This window comes from Molossus molossus, unplaced genomic scaffold (genome assembly GCF_014108415.1).
Source record: "Molossus molossus isolate mMolMol1 unplaced genomic scaffold, mMolMol1.p scaffold_m16_p_4, whole genome shotgun sequence".
Lineage (NCBI taxonomy): Eukaryota > Metazoa > Chordata > Mammalia > Chiroptera > Molossidae > Molossus > Molossus molossus.
The window spans coordinates 15,374,102-15,389,958 of record NW_023425377.1 but is presented as its reverse complement, the minus strand read 5'-3'; the positions used below and the strand labels follow the sequence as shown (position 1 = coordinate 15,389,958).

The 15,857-nt window shown below is 40.4% G+C and overlaps 1 pseudogene; it reads right to left on the bottom strand.

Moving 5' to 3' along the window:
• Window positions 1–5,140: 5,140 nt before the first annotated feature.
• On the bottom strand, window positions 5,141–15,521 carry LOC118616224 (annotated as a pseudogene).
• Window positions 15,522–15,857: the final 336 nt, after the last annotated feature.

Sequence of the window (15,857 nt, the reverse complement as noted above, 5' to 3'; positions counted from 1 at the left end):
GACACATAAGATTTAAGACCCACTGATTTAAAAGATATTTTTGTGCCTTTCTCTTTTTAATGCCAATTTTTAAAATTAGCACGATTCTTAAAAGACTCTGGAAATGTGAATGGTTTTAATGCTATAAGTTGACTCCCTTGTCCTCCAATCTTCTCAAGAATCTCCAGACTTGCTTCCTTTACTAATTATTTTAGCTTCCAAGACAACAAGAGAGCAAAGCAATATTATTTCTAGTAAGTCCTGTAAATAAACAAAGCTTTTGCTAAATTAGATCACTGTAAAACAATTCCCTGAGGTCCAAGAGATTATGTGCTAATAGAAGAAAATGCTTTCTACTAAACCATGCAGATGATAAAAAATATTCTTACTATGGTAATTTACACAGATTACTCCATGACAAACTGGTTGTTTTTGCTGATCATGTTGATCACTAAAACACTGCAGATTTTTTCCTGAGTTTGGAAACGTTGCAAATGCACTGTGAAGCCCAAGGCCTTTGTTACTGACTCACCAGCATGCAAATGCACTTTAAGAAATGCACATTGGTCTTAAAGCCAGAGCAAACGTGGTTTGCTTACAAAACAGCTGCCTTTGGTCTTCCACATCAATACACAGAAATTGCCAGGGTTCATTTAACATATATACTGACATCAGGGTCTGCTGGGAAAAGGATAAGAGCCATCTCATGGTGTTGGACGGGCTTGGGGGCTTTATGTCTCCTGATCTCCTACTGTACCCAACCTGTTCATCTTCATGTATTTCCATCTCATTAAATGATGCCCATTCACCACTTGACCAAAAAGGAAACCATGTATACTATCTTGACCCCTCTCTCTCCTCACTGCCCACACCTAAGCCTAGTTGCACTCATCCCCTCCCACCCTCCATCTTCTCATATCTGTCTTCTTCCTTTGGTTCAGGACACTGAAATTTATTGTCTGGATGACAGCAGTGGCTTCCTAACTGGTTTCCCTCACTCAAACTGTAATTTCTTAACTCTGATAAATGAGTGCCTGTATCCATCCCACATGTCTAGGTGCCCCATGACCATCTACCTACCAGGCACAGGGTAGGGTGGGTAGCATGTCATATCCTTGTTCACTCCACCCCAAGTCTGCATTTTATAAGCCTATGGAATCCAAGTTGAGGCCATGCCCTAAGGATTCAATCACTGGTTTCTGTGATAGCAAGAGGTTTAGAAGATTCAATATGAGAAAGGCTTTCTTTGGCAGCCATACTTTTTTGATTGCCTATTTCCAGTCTTCTTTTCTTTTCCAAAAGAACTCTCATTCTCTGAAGTCCTGATGGGGCTGTCAATCCCAGTGTCCCAGTCCCACAATAAGAAGGACCTATGACCCAGACTGGCCAGTCCATGTGCCCCCCACTTCCTGGGCCACTGTGACTGGCTCATGTCTGGGCATGGAACCAAGCCAGGCCAGTTAGAACCTCCTGGGATCAGTCACTGAACACAGATGACGAGAAATCCTCTTTCCTTTGAGGATGCTAAGCTTCAAGGATGTACGTGTATGGCTGCTGGTAGCCATTTTCCTGCTGGTGAGATCTTATCTGCAAAATGTATTCAACAAAGATGAGTGATGGTAACAGTGGTAGTGGTGACAGATAACATGAACTGAGTGCTACCCATATGCCAAGACCTATTCTAAGTGCTTTACATATATTAATTCAATCTTCACAGACCTTATACTCATGATTATTATTATCATGATTATAATTATTGTTGCTATGATTATCCCTTTCACACATGAGAAAACTATGACACTGAGGGGTTAAATTACTCAAAATTCAAAAAGCTGTTAAGCAGGGGGACACAACTTGAACCCAGGCAGCATGGCCCCTGAGCTGTGCTCTCTACCATGTTACTCTGATCTCTCTAGCAATAGTGACAGAAGGGGGTGGGAGTGTGCCCCAAGGACATTGCTGGAGTCCTTGAATTGAGCCTTGTCTGAATCTTCCCAGGAGTGGCTTCCCAGGAGTGGCCCAATACATTTCCTTTAAAAAAAACTTAAGCCATTTTCAGATGGGTTCCTATCCCTGGCAACTTGCCTAAAATACTCTGCCTTCTGTCATCTTTCATTCTGTCTCTTGTCTCAGTGCTTTGCCTTAAACAATAGCTTTTAAAAATAATATCAAAACATTGTAGAAATTTGGAGAATACAAAAAGTTATTATGAAGATATCTGAAAATAAGATGATATCTTAATGGAAGATATCATAAAATTTACAAGTGATAAACCAATTCAAGATAATTATTATTTTTGTTCTCTTCCAGTCTTTTTGCTAATCATTTACATATACATATAAACACACATACACAAAGCCTTATATGTGTTTATATTTTCACTTAAGACTATATCATGTGCATTCCCCTAGGTTAAATATTTCTGGAAGCATAAATTTTAATGGTGGCACAATTTGCATGTGTGCATATGAGTGTGTCTTTCCACCAACTTCTATGTACTTGACCTCTTTCCTGATTTAACCTTCTGCTCTGGAACCAGGAAGCATACCACAGGCTGTGAGGACCAGCTTGGCTTTTGTCTATGTTCCTTGGCATATGTCTTGGTATTTAGGGCCCTGGTGACCAGCTCTGCAACTTACATCAGTCCCGGTCACAGCTAAGCCTCCCACCCAAGAAGGTGACTGTGTCAGAAATGTCAGAGGCTGAGGCCTCTTGTCCCTCTGCCCATGAACAGAAGCCAGGAGGGCTCTGCAGCCAGCGAGCTGGGAATAAGACATGCGCAGGGAAAGGTCCAAGCCTCTGTCACAGATCAGCAAGTCGAAAGCCAGGATGGCTCAGCAGCTATAGGCATGATTTATTCTAAGGCGTGCAGTTACCAGTTAGCACAGTAAGAAAAGTCTTGTTCCTGCCTTTTTAACTCCACATGTCAATAACAATTTGCTTGGCAAAGCCCTGGGTGTTGGACCTAAAAATGCAAACCACCAAAGGGAAATACAAGAATAACTTGGAGAAAATAGAGTTAAAATGCCAAATAAACTCTTCTCACTATTTCCCTCCCAGTTAGTCCTGTATAAAGGCTCGTAACATTTATGAAGCATTAAATGCCACATAAATAACTAGTTATTGATGTATAGATGAAAAAAAGAGGAGGTGAATGGAAGGAGTAAAAATAGCACAACTGAGTATGTGGCAAATATCAGTCTCATGTTTGATAAATCTCTGGATGTCACCCCCAACCATGAGCAGTGGCACATTATGAAGACAGGCTGTAAACCCACCCCCAAAAGTACCTAAGGCAAAGGCTAGAGACAGAAATGGTGCTAGACATTCTATTGCCAAGAGAAGGTGAAGCCAGAGGAGTTCAGAACAAGGCCATCATTCCAAGTCAAGTGTAATCACAAAGCAGCCTCTGCCCATCCATCCATGCAGCCATATTTCATTATCTATCAGCTATACTACTGCTATTACAATGATTAATTACTCATCTGTGGACTTACTATTAATAACTATCATTTACTGAGGGCTTACTTGTGTCAGGTTTATACAAAGTGTTTTATATGAATCATCTCAATCCTCATAACCATCCTTTGAATTGGGTGTTTTTATCTTTACCTTAAATTGATGAGAAACTAGCTCAGAGAGCTCAAGTCACCTATGAAAGGTCAGGCAGAAAGTGTGTGTCAGACCCACAGAGCCATCAATCCAGCCAGCCTCTCCTCTGAATTATAGGTATTGAGTTTCTACTATGTACTGAGCTTTGGATTAGGCATTGGAGCTACAAAAGAACCTTCAGTGTGGCCCCCACAACACTAATCCATGGGGTAGATGAAACTGGGATTGACTAGCTATGGCCTTGGAGTCAGAAGGGTGGTGGGCCCAGAGATTGTCACTGGAACACCCAAAAAGCAATGTCCAGAGTGTCATGGTGACCTCAGGAAGAGATATCTGACTCAGTTTGGGTGGGTTGAAGAAAACTCAACCTGGATCTTGAAGAATGAGTCATATTCATGAGATACAGAAGTGAGAAACATACTCTAGGTAGGGAGAGAATGGTACAGGAAAAAACAATAAAAAAGTAGAACATTGTAGGAATTTGGAAAATACCGGGGAAAACCACGAAGAAAATAAAATGTGCAGGGAGACATGAGGATATGGCTCTAGTGAGCAGCTTAGTGACCACACAGCAGTGAGAGGATCAGGCAACAGGGCACCTCCTGCAGTAAGCTGTGCACGTTTACATTCAGCTTAATGTAAGGGCCCGAAGGCACCAATGGATCAGTGCCATTGTAGAGCTGACAGGTAGGCAGCCAGGCTCTCCCGGTCACCCTCTAGCCAGGTCTCCACCCCACCACCCAGCCTTGTTACACTGGGTCTCCTGCTTGATTTTTCAAAGCACTTATCACTGAAATATTATAAGAAGTTGCTCTTTTACTAGGTTTTGCCTCTTTCCCTACTAGAATATAAGCTCCACAAGAGCAGAGATTTTTTATTTTTTTAGTTTTTGTGTTATTCTTTTATTTTTTAAATTTATTTTTATCAATTAATTTTTGTTACAGATGTTTCTCCTTTTTCCCCCGACTGATTCCCCCTCCCCTCCCTCCCTGCCCTTTCCCCAGTTTGTTGTCCATGTCCATTGTTCATGCACACATGCATATAAGTTCTGTGGTTTATCTCTCCCCCACCACCCCCTCTTCTGGGGATTGTCAGTCTGCACCCCACCTCCATGTCTCTGGGACTACCCCATTCCTCAGACTGTTATGTTCATTATATTCCACAAATAAGTGAGATCATATGATACTTGTCTTTCTCTGTTTGGTTTGTTTCACTTAGGATGATACTTTCCAGGTCCCTCCATGTCGTCTCAAAGGATAAGAGATCTTTCTTTCTTACAGCAAGAGCAGAGATTTTGATTATCTTTCTTCTCTGCCTTTTCTTCAGTACATAGAATAATGTTTGGCATGTGGTAGATCCTCAATACTTGTCAAATAAATAAATGAACCTGACATGAACAAGAATAGAAAATCATGCCGCTGGTGAGATGCAAGAGCAATGAAGTCCTGTGAGGGGCCAGAGTCCTGTCACTCACGTGGGGCTCCTGCTTTCTCCCTCATCACTTTTTTTTCTTTTTGGCAGTTTTATAACCTTATTTGACAATCAGCAGTTAGTTCTCATGCACGTTAATTATTTATAGATTTTTTTTGAAGGTGGTGACAAGTACATAAGTAACCAATATATAGAGCTTGTTTGGTGAATTTTCATCCTCATTACGTTTTCTGGACAACCGCACCTGGATACAGTAGTGGACATTCCTTATTCCTTTGGCCCAGACAACTTTGTTCAGTTTGGTATCAGTGCATACATCTGGAGTTCCCTCTCCTTCATGGCAAATTTCCAGATCTCTCTGAGCACCCCAGGGGCATGCATCTTGAAACCCACTCCATGAATTCACTTGTGAATGTTGATGGTGTGATCTCGGGTCACTACCTCATTAATGGCAGAACGGCCCTTCTTTTCTCTATCCTTCCTTGCAGGGGCCATTTTGCCGGGCCCATGTAAGTGGTTTGGAGTCAACACCACTCCTATTTCCCTTGAATGCCTTGTGGCCTTTAAGAAGCAGTGGTCCTAAGCCTACCATCCAAATGCTTCCTTTTACCCACTTTCAAATGCTGGCAGGCAAATTGCTTGCACTTAGCCAATACTTACCCCTCCCATGCCCACAACAGATATTGCAAATCAGTCATGGCATTTTTTTCTTGCAGCCTTAGAATCCTTGTCAATATCATACTCCAAACAGACACTACTGATCAATAGGAAGTGGCATTAGATAAATACTTACTTTTCATCTGACTATGAACAAAACTAAACAGGTGTGAGAAGGGAGTAGTAATATAAGTAAATGTAAGGAGGAAGAGACAAATTTGTATTCCAAAGAAATATTGCAAGCTTTATGTTTTCAGACTTCCCCAACAATGACAAATAGAAAAGCTTGGAAACCATATAGCACAGTGATTATGAGCATGAACACTGATGTCAAGCTGGCTGGGACGCAGTCCTGGTTTTACAGTTTTCTAGCTGTGTAGTTATGAGCAAGTTGCTTTACCTCTCTGAGCCTTAGTGTCCTTGTCTGTAAAATAGAAATAATAATCATATCTAAATCATCAGAATTTTGAATAGGGAACAATAAAATCCACACAAAGCACTTAGCCCACTGCCTAAGACACAGTAAGTAATCAATAACTACTAGTTATTGGTTTTTTTCAAAATTGTCAGATTTATAAGTATAAAATTAACCAGAGGCTGGATCTGGAACTCCAAAAATATTTGAGCTAAAATTGGTCTACTCCCTCTCAGAAACATATAAGACAAGACCATTCTCCACCCAACCCCATCAAGTTTTCTATTTCCTTTTTTCAATTTTTATTCATATTTCAACCACTCTTATAAAAATATTAAAGAAAATGTTTTAAACAATAAACACTTACCCATAATCATAGCTCTTTTACACAACTCATTTCATTTTTCATGTTCCTTCCCAGTCCTTTCCCAAATGTATGTTATTTTTTAAATAGTAATCACCTCAGCAAGGGGAAGAACAAAGGCCCAGAAGGAACATCTGTCTCTTCTCACGTCTGCTCACATTACACAGACTGAAGCCAGTCACGTGGTCACACCTAATATTAAAGGAAGGAGGGCCATGTAAATTCACATGTGGCTGGGAAGAGAACCAGAGATGTGTGATGGACAGCAGTAATGACCACCGTTACTCCTTAGATCTTCTTCCTCTCTGAGCTCCTTTTATCTCTGTTCTCCCCAACGTGAGCTAGGAAACAAGGGACATAAGGAAGGGGAGGGTGGAGATCCATACTCTCTCCATTTCTTATTTGCAGTACGCAGGCTTCCTGGCTTCTATTTTCTTCTAGATCATTTCCTGGCTTCTAAATTCCCCGTTCTTTTTATCATGAAGAATAATTCCACTGTGTCATATAAGTTATTGCTCCCAAATTTTCATACCAAATCCATCACTGGCCTCAGCTACTAAATGGACCTTCTTTTAGCACACCTCACCTTCCCCAGAAGGGGGTGTGAGTGTGTGTGTGTGTGTGTGTGTTGGAGGCAATAAAAGAACCCCCCCCCCTTTTCAGATACATTGATATTTATTGATAGAGTGGGTATTTCTTTGAATGAGGAAAGTCTTAAGAGGAGCAAGCAGTTCAGGTTTGAAGTCAAGAACGTGGGATCTGAGGCCAGGCAGTCATAGATGCAACTTGGGCTCTTTTCCCTGACTTTAAGGGACACTTTTAATTTCTGTAAGCCTCAGTTTGCTAACCTGTAGTATGAGGAATTGTATTAATTTCTATCTCTACACAGAGTTGTAATGAGGATTTAATGAGGACAGTCCCTGGTACATAGTAAGTATTCAGTAAGTTCTGGCTCCTATTCTAATGCTTTTCTCCTCCAACTAGGAATCCCTTTCTCAAACTTTGTGACCAACATAGAAAACAATGAAACCATCATCTCCTTGACTGTCATCTCTTAACTTATATTAAATCATAAATATTAATTAGGGATTCTTTGGTTACAAATGCCAGAAAACTAAACTCAAAATGCCTTACACAAAAAGAAAAAAATAATCTGTTTCATACACGTGAAAGATCAGGGATAGTTAAACTTCCGGCACAGTTGGATCCAGTTGTTCAAATAATGTCATCAGAGCTCACTCTCTATCTGTTTTCATTTTCTTCTATTTGGTTTTATTACCAGGCTGATTTTCTCTTGATGGTGGTAAAAAGACTGCCAAACAGCTTCAAGGTTATATCTTATTCTCTCAATAACCATGCTGAACAGAGACCATTTTTAATAAAAATCTCAGAATTGCATTTCATTGGAACCAGATAAAGCTGATGACTGTACAAGATTGCAAATGTATTAAATGCCACTGGAATGTAGACGTTATAGTAGTTAATTTTATGTTATGTGAATTTTGTCTCTATAAAAAATAAAGTTAAAAAATATCGCCTCTGCCAAGTTGCCATGGTTCACAGTAGTGGTTCACAGTAGGACTGATCATCCTTGTCAGCACCTGCTCCTGCCTGGACCCCTTAAATGAGAAGGTTCCTCCCAGCCTCCTTTTCTCTCTTATTTTCTCTTCCCTGTGAGAAGCAGCATGTCGTCCCAGACTGGTGAGGTTGGGGAAAGGAAGTGAACCCTCTCATGCCTTTGTCTTAAGGACATCCACAGACCTGGTTAGCAGCTCTGGGTTATACTGTTACCAGTTACATTGTATATTCAAAGGGACGTGAGGCCTCTCCAGTGCTGCCCAGAGTCGCTGCCTTCCTCACCAGCTGCTCCAAGTCCCTTCCCATCACCAGATCAAAGTGTAGCTCTTCGTCTGTGTCCATGTTCTCACTGGTAGGAATACATTGAGCCCTGGCCGGTTTGGCTCAGCGGTTAGAGCATCGGCCTGCGGTCTGGAGGAATACATTGGCCTTGTTTCTGGGGTTTGGGTTTCTCTTTAGGGAACATGCTACCCACTTCCTCATCCATCTTGACATTCTTAGTGTTCAAGGACCATCACCAAAAAATGACATGAAGCTATTTTTATAGCAAAAGATGTATTTATTGATTACTTTTACACTACTTTGCATTTTAAATTCAAGGCAAGGGCCTTTCTCACTGTCAATCACCAGCTGCTTTGGCCCCATTTGTCCTTCTAGGTTGATGGACATGTGACCATTTAAAAAGACAAGTGAGCTCATTCTTTCTAAATCTATCAAGTTCGAAAATACGGAAATTCAAAGGAAAACAAAAAGACCTTTTCATCCCCTTCTTTAGCTTAAGTTAAGTTGTTTCATCTTTGGAAGCTAATTTCTAACTGTAATCACAGGAGAAAGGAGGTTTGGGCAATTTCGCTGTGAATCTGATCTGCAGAGGCAGCCCACTGGGATGCTGTTTTCCTCAGGAGGTATAATTTTAGCCAAAATCATCTGGGAAACTTTCCTCTCCTTCTAATTTATTCTGCCTATGGAGACCTTCTTAATCATGCAAAAAAATGCTTCACATTTGTATAGCCATTTCAGCTTTTTCTTTTTTAAAAAATTTTAAATTATTATTATTATTTTAATTTTATTTTTGTTACAGATATTTCTCCTTTTTTACCCCATTGACACCCTCCTCCCCATCCCCCGCCCCGTCCCCAGCTTTGTTGTCCATGTCCATTGGTTATGCCTACATGCATATAAGTTCTGTGGTTTATCTCTTCCCACCCCCCACTACCCCCTCTTCTGAGGGATGTCAGTCTGTACCCTACTTCCGTGTTTCTGGGTCTACCCTATTCCTCACGCTGTTATATTCATTATATTCCATATATAAGTGAGATCATGTGGTATTTGTCTTTTTCTGCTTGGCTTGTTTCACTTAGGATAATACTTTCCAGGTCCTTCCATGTGGTCTCAAAGGATAAGAGATCTTTCTTTCTTACAGCTGCATAGTATTCCATTGTGTATATGTACCACTGCTTTTTTATCCATTCATCTACTGACGGACACTTACGCTGTTTCTAGATCTTAGCTATTGTAAATAGTGCTGCTACAAACATGGGGGTACATATATTCTTTCTGATTGGTGTTTTAGGCTTCTTAGGGTATATTCCTAGAAGCGGGATCACTGGGTCAAATGGAAGTTCAATTTTTAATTTTTTGAGGTAACACCATATTGTTTTCCATAGTGGCTGCACCAGTCTGCATTCCCACCAGCAGTGCACTAGGTCCCTTTTTCTCCACACCCTCGCCAACACTTGTTGTTTGATGATTTGTTGATGGCGGCCATTCTGACAGGTGTGAGGTGATACCTCATTGTTGTTTTAATTTGCATCTCTCTGATGATTAGTGATGTTGAGCATTTCTTCATATGTCTCTTGGCCATTTGTATGTCCTGTTTGGAGAGATGTCTATTCAGCTCCTCTGCCCATTTTTTAATTGTGTTCTTTGTCTTCCTTTTGTTGAGTTGTATGAGTACTCTATATATTTTGGAAATTAATGCCTTATCTGATGTATCATTGGCAATGATGTTCTCCCATACAGTGGGTTGCCTTTCCATTTTCGATGGTTGTTTCTTTCGTTGTGCAGAAGCTTTTGAGTTTAATGTAGTCCCATGTGTTCATTTTTTCCTTTGTTTCTGTTGCCTTAGGTGATGTATCAATGAAAATTCTTCTGCATATGATGTCCGAAATGTTGATGCCTACATTTTCTTCTAGAGTTTTTATGGATTCACGGGTCACATTTAAGTCTTTTATTTATTTTGAGTTTATTTTTGTGTATGGTGTAAGTTGATGGTCTAGTTTCATTTTTTTGCATGTAGCTGTCCAATTTTCCCAACACCATTTATTAAAGAGGCTGTCTTTACTCCACTGTATGCTCTTGCTACCTTTGTCAAATATTCATTGAGCATATTGCCTTGGGCCCATTTCTGGGTTCTCTAGTCTGTTCCACTGGTCCATATGCCTGTTCTTATGCCAGTACCAGGCTGTTTTGATTACAGTCGCTTTGTAGTATAACTGATATCTGGTATTGTGATCCCATCTACTTTGTCCTTCTTTTTCAAAATTGCTCTGGCTATGCAGGGTCTTTTTTGGTTCCATATGAACTTTTGAAGTATTTGTTCTAGTTCTGTGAAATATGTTGTTGGTATTTTGATGGGGATTGCATTGAATCTATAGATCGCTTTGGGTAATATGGACATTTTAAGGATGTTAATTCTTCCAATCCATGAACAAGGTATGTGTTTCCACTTTTTTATATCTTCCTCTATTTCTTTTTTCAATGACCTGTAGTTTTCTGCAAATAGGTCCTTTACTTCTTTGGTTAAGTTTATTCCTAGGTATCTTAATTTTTTTGCTGCGATGGTATATGGGATTGCTTTTTCAGTTTCTCTTTCTGTGAGTTCATCATTGGTGTATAAGAATGCCGTCAATTTCTTGATGTTAATTTTGTATCCTGCTACTTTGCCAAATTAATTTATTAAGTCTAGTAGATTTTTGAGTCTTTAGGGTTTTCTATGTATAATATCATGTCGTCTGCAAATAATGACAGTTTCACTTCCTCCTTTCCAATTTGGATCCCTTTTATTTTTTCTTCATGTCTGATTGCTGTGGCTAAGACTTCCAGTCATTTCAGCTTTTTCCAAACTCTTGCCACATTATTCATCTCATTTGATCATCACAAGTCTCCAGAGAGGTGGGTAGAGAAGAGAATAGGATTCACACATTACAGATGAGAGAAGTGAATCCCAGAGAGGTTAAGCAACATGCCCAAGGTCACATAGCCTTTCAGTCAGAGAGAAACAAGTCTAGAGACTGTTTTTCCAAGCTTCTAGCTTTGGACATAGATTGAATCACAAACACGAATGGCTGCCCTTTGGTCTACATCAGAAACCCAGCTGTAAAAGTTCCAAAGAGTGAAATTCCACCCAAACCAAAAAGCATATTTGGTTTGCTCTTCTCATTAATATTTGACTCAGCACCATAGTTGTTCTTTTAGAGTTACATTTATCATGCTGGTGACTTGTTCTTTGTGCCATCAGCCTGGTGCTTGCAGAAATCAGAGGATGGTGGAGTGACTTGGGTAAATCTTCCCTTGATCTGTTTTAAATGAAATCCTATTTACAAGATACACTTCACTTCTTTTGATGTGCAGCTCATTAATTAGCTCACATCTGAGAGCTGTTTCCCTGGGAGAAAAAAATAATTAATTAGCTCATTCCACCTTGAAAAGACACAATTCTTGAACTAATTATGGTATTTAAATACACATGCATTCAGGAGTTTTACAGTTAGGAAGAATATATAATGAGAAGGAAGATAGAAAGGAAAGGGAAAAGGAACAAGATAGCAGTTCAAGGCACAAACCATGCCCTTGAGGTCCAGGGCTAAAGTCTGGGGATCCTTTATTATCCAGGTATAATGTCATTAATCTACAAAGTTTGTTCTTAACCCTCCTCAGGTCTCTAATTGTTTCTTCTTTACCAGCCCCTGGTGACTGATATCTTTAAGGCCAATCAAATTACATATGTGAATCTTATGTCAGAAAGAGAGAGAGAGAGAGAGAGAGAGAGAGAGAGAGAGAGAGAGAGAGAGAGAGAGAGAGAGAGATTTGATTTATATTAAATTGTTAATGACTAACATAACTTTTCATCCAGCTTTACTCCTCCTACAATTACTCACACTTTAATACAAAGTTGAAATTGTTTACCAACGAATGCTTCTCTACATGTGGATTTTAGATGACATACATCCCTTTCTGGTGAATTGACAGTGGCTGTTTGATTCATGTCACAGCCTGTGTATAATATGTCTATGAAAAATAATGCTGGACATTATGGTGTCTGCCATGGGCACAGAAATTGGGAGTGACCCTATCTAAACCATGTACTTACTATCCTGATTGTAGCTTGTAGGAGAGCAATAGTTGTGGTAGTAGGGGGAGCTTTTCAGGGTTCATAAAATCACACTGTACAGGGTATCACCTATTTCACTCACAGGTTGACTGCCACTACCGATCATATTTCCAGTGTGTAAACATTTTTATTCATGTCAACATTTAATATTATAAATCCCTTGAGACTAGAAACCGTTTCTTGTTGTATCTCAAGGGTGTGGCTTTTAGTTGGTTCTAAATAAATATTTGTTGAAAAAGCACAAAAGAGGTACCATAGTAAGTGGGGAAATAAATGGCTTAGCAAATACAAGTTTAAAGCTAGGTAAGGCTGAAGGAAGGGCATGGTGTAACAGAACTGTATCAGTGTTCTTTAGAGAAACAACTAGTAAGAGATGGATGAATGGATACATGGATGATTGATAGATAAATAGATATTGATAGATGTATATAAATAGTATCTATCAATCTCTAGCTAGCTAGCTAGTAACTTATTATGAGGAACTGACCCATGCAATTTATGGAGGCTGAGAAGTCCCAAGATCGGCTGTCTATAAGCTGGAGACCCAGAAAAGCCACTGGTGTAATTCAGTCCAAGACCACAGGCCTGAGAACAGGGGAAGGAGAATGTTTAAATATCACTCTGAGGGCACAAGACCAATGTCCCAGGAGAGAAGAAACAAATTCTTTCTTCCTCCACCTTTTTGTTCTATTCAGGCCCTCAATGAATTGGATGATGTCCACCCACATCAGGGAGGTCCATCTGCTTTACTGAGCCCACGGATTCAAATGCTAATTTCCTCTGGAAATATCCTCACAGACACACCCAGAAATAATGTTTAGCCCAATATCTAGGCATACTGTGATCCAGTCAATTTGACACAAAATTGACTATCAGAAGACCCCGTGAATGAGCTGGTAACTGAAATGAAACAGATTTTAGCTTTAATTGTCCTAGCAGTCAGCACAAAATGAGCAACATGTTAGGTTATAGAATTCTCATTGTATAATTTAAAAACCTATGCAAGTCCATATGGAGGGATGACATTTTCCCTGTCACTAAGTCCTGGGAGACATGCATCATGTGGCTTACCCTCGTTGAGTAACAAAATGGCCAATAACTTTGAAAAGTGTTTTGTAAATGATTCAGTGATATATATATATATATATATATATATATATTTTATCCTCACCCAGGAATACCTTGTCATATTTTGTTCAGATAGAGTGGGAGGGAGAGAGAGAAAGAAAAACATCAATGTGAAAGGGACACATCGAGTGGTCGTCACCAGCACGACCCAACCAGGGCCGGGGACAAACTGCAACCGAGGTACATGCCCTTAGCGGGAATCGAGCCCGGGTCTCTCTGGACTGCAGGCCGATGCTCTAACCGCTGAGCCAAACCGGCCAGGGCTCAGTGATATTTTTTAAATGGGGTTTCTTGTATCAAACTCTCTAGGATGTAGTGGAGATAGCATTCAATTGTGACCCAGTGGAGATATTTCTGAAATAATGTGAAACAAAGTAGTGTGGTAGGAGGGTTACCATAGGCGTTCTCACCTCTCTCCCAGCCGCAAGGTGGGCCCCAGCCTTCTCTGTGAGCCTCTTCCTGTGCTTTGCTTTCTGTTCAGGGCCCTCCTGTGCCCTGGGATGGAGCTGAGTCTCTCATTGTGAGGCGAAGGCTGAGCCAACCCCTGTATGTGGAACACATTATCCCATCTCAGCCCCATCAGGTAAACTGAGGCACGCCACAGTGTAAGGAGCAGGGACAGGGACAGCCCTGTCTCTGCCTCACCTGTTCAGGTGCCCTTGAGTAAGTCATTTTCTCTTTATGGGCTATGCTTTCTCCCTTGGAAATAAAGAATTGGGTTATCAGGGGACTGCAAACTTTTTCTATAAAGGGCCAGAGAAGAAATATTTTAGGTTGTGCAGTCGCTGTGGTCTCTTTTGTAAAAACTCAAAGCCAACATGATAGTGTGAAGATATCCAGAAATGATATGCAAAGAAATGGATGTCACTGTGTTCCGGTGTAACTTTATTAAAGAAAACCAAACAGTAAACTGGAATTGGCCCACATGCCATAGTTTGCAGCCATTAAATTAGATGATCTAAAGACAGAGCTATATAGAAATAGAATGTAGGCCACAAATATGAACCGTAAACATTTTAGTTTTTTGATAAGCATGTTTTTAGTTCCTTTAGAAAAGTGAAATTAATTTTAATAACATATTTTATTTAACTCAATATATCCAAAACATTATCATTTCACCATAGATTCAATATGGAAACTTACCCATGAGATAGCTTTCCCTCTTTTTTAACAACAGGTCTTTGAAATTTAGGCTGAGTTTTACACGTCAGCACATCTCAGTTGAATTAGCCACGCTTCAAGAGCTCAGTAGTCACTGGACAGCGCAGTTCTAAGAGGTTCTACTTTACATTTATTCCCCATATTCTGCCCAAAACACAAAAGCAAGGCAGGTAGTATTGTTCTGTTTTTTTCATCCTTGATAATTCAATATACAAGTCTGCAAGAAAATGTGATAATGCGTGTCAGTAAGTCAGTGCAGCTTCTGGGTGACTTGACTGACTAGCTCTGCTGCAATTAGTATATAGTTGATGATGTCTTCAAGCAGCACTTTAGGGAATGCCTCCTCCCACCCACCCCAAGCACTCTCCTAAGAGGAGAGCAGTATGAACATGCATTTACTCCTGGTGGTGGTGAAAAGTGGGGGTGGGCAAGAGACTTTACTTGAAAAAGTCACAACAACGTTATTTCTCCGGAGTTCCATGTTATATGTACTTTAAACTGTATTCAATTTTGCTTTCTATACTACAATGTAAATTTTTTTTCATTTTTAATCTGTATTTCTTACCAGGTAATATATTTAAACCCCCTGCTTTGCACGCCCCCCCCCCAAAGAAAACATGTACCATGGTTACCATGGTGCCCTTGGGCATAGGGTACACGATGCTTTTAACTGAGGCTCCAAGACACAATAGATGTCAACTGTGGCAGGCCACAATACAAAATTTTCTTAGAGAAACAATTTGGTGACTCTTAAATTGGTCACCCATAGTGAGGATATGAAAGGGTCGAGAGGGGGGATTTGTGGGGAGTATTTCTCTGGAGAGAGCTGTGCTGAGTCTCACCCTCCTCTTCACTCCACTCCGGGAGCTTTAAAGGGAGCCTGGAGGCTGGAGAGCACCCGGGGACTGAAACCTGAAAGGCGAGAGGACAGGTTAGAGCTATGGGCAAGCTGAGGCCAGGTGACTGTGCTGGGATTGCCTTGAACTCCCAGAATTGTCCAGAGTCACGTTATTCCTGTGGACCAAACATGGGCCATAAGTGAGAAGGAACAGATGGGCATTGTGAGAGGAGGAGGAGGAGGAAAGAAAGACATTGGTCCCCTTCTCTCACACACTACCTGGTTGATGGTAGGTGACAAA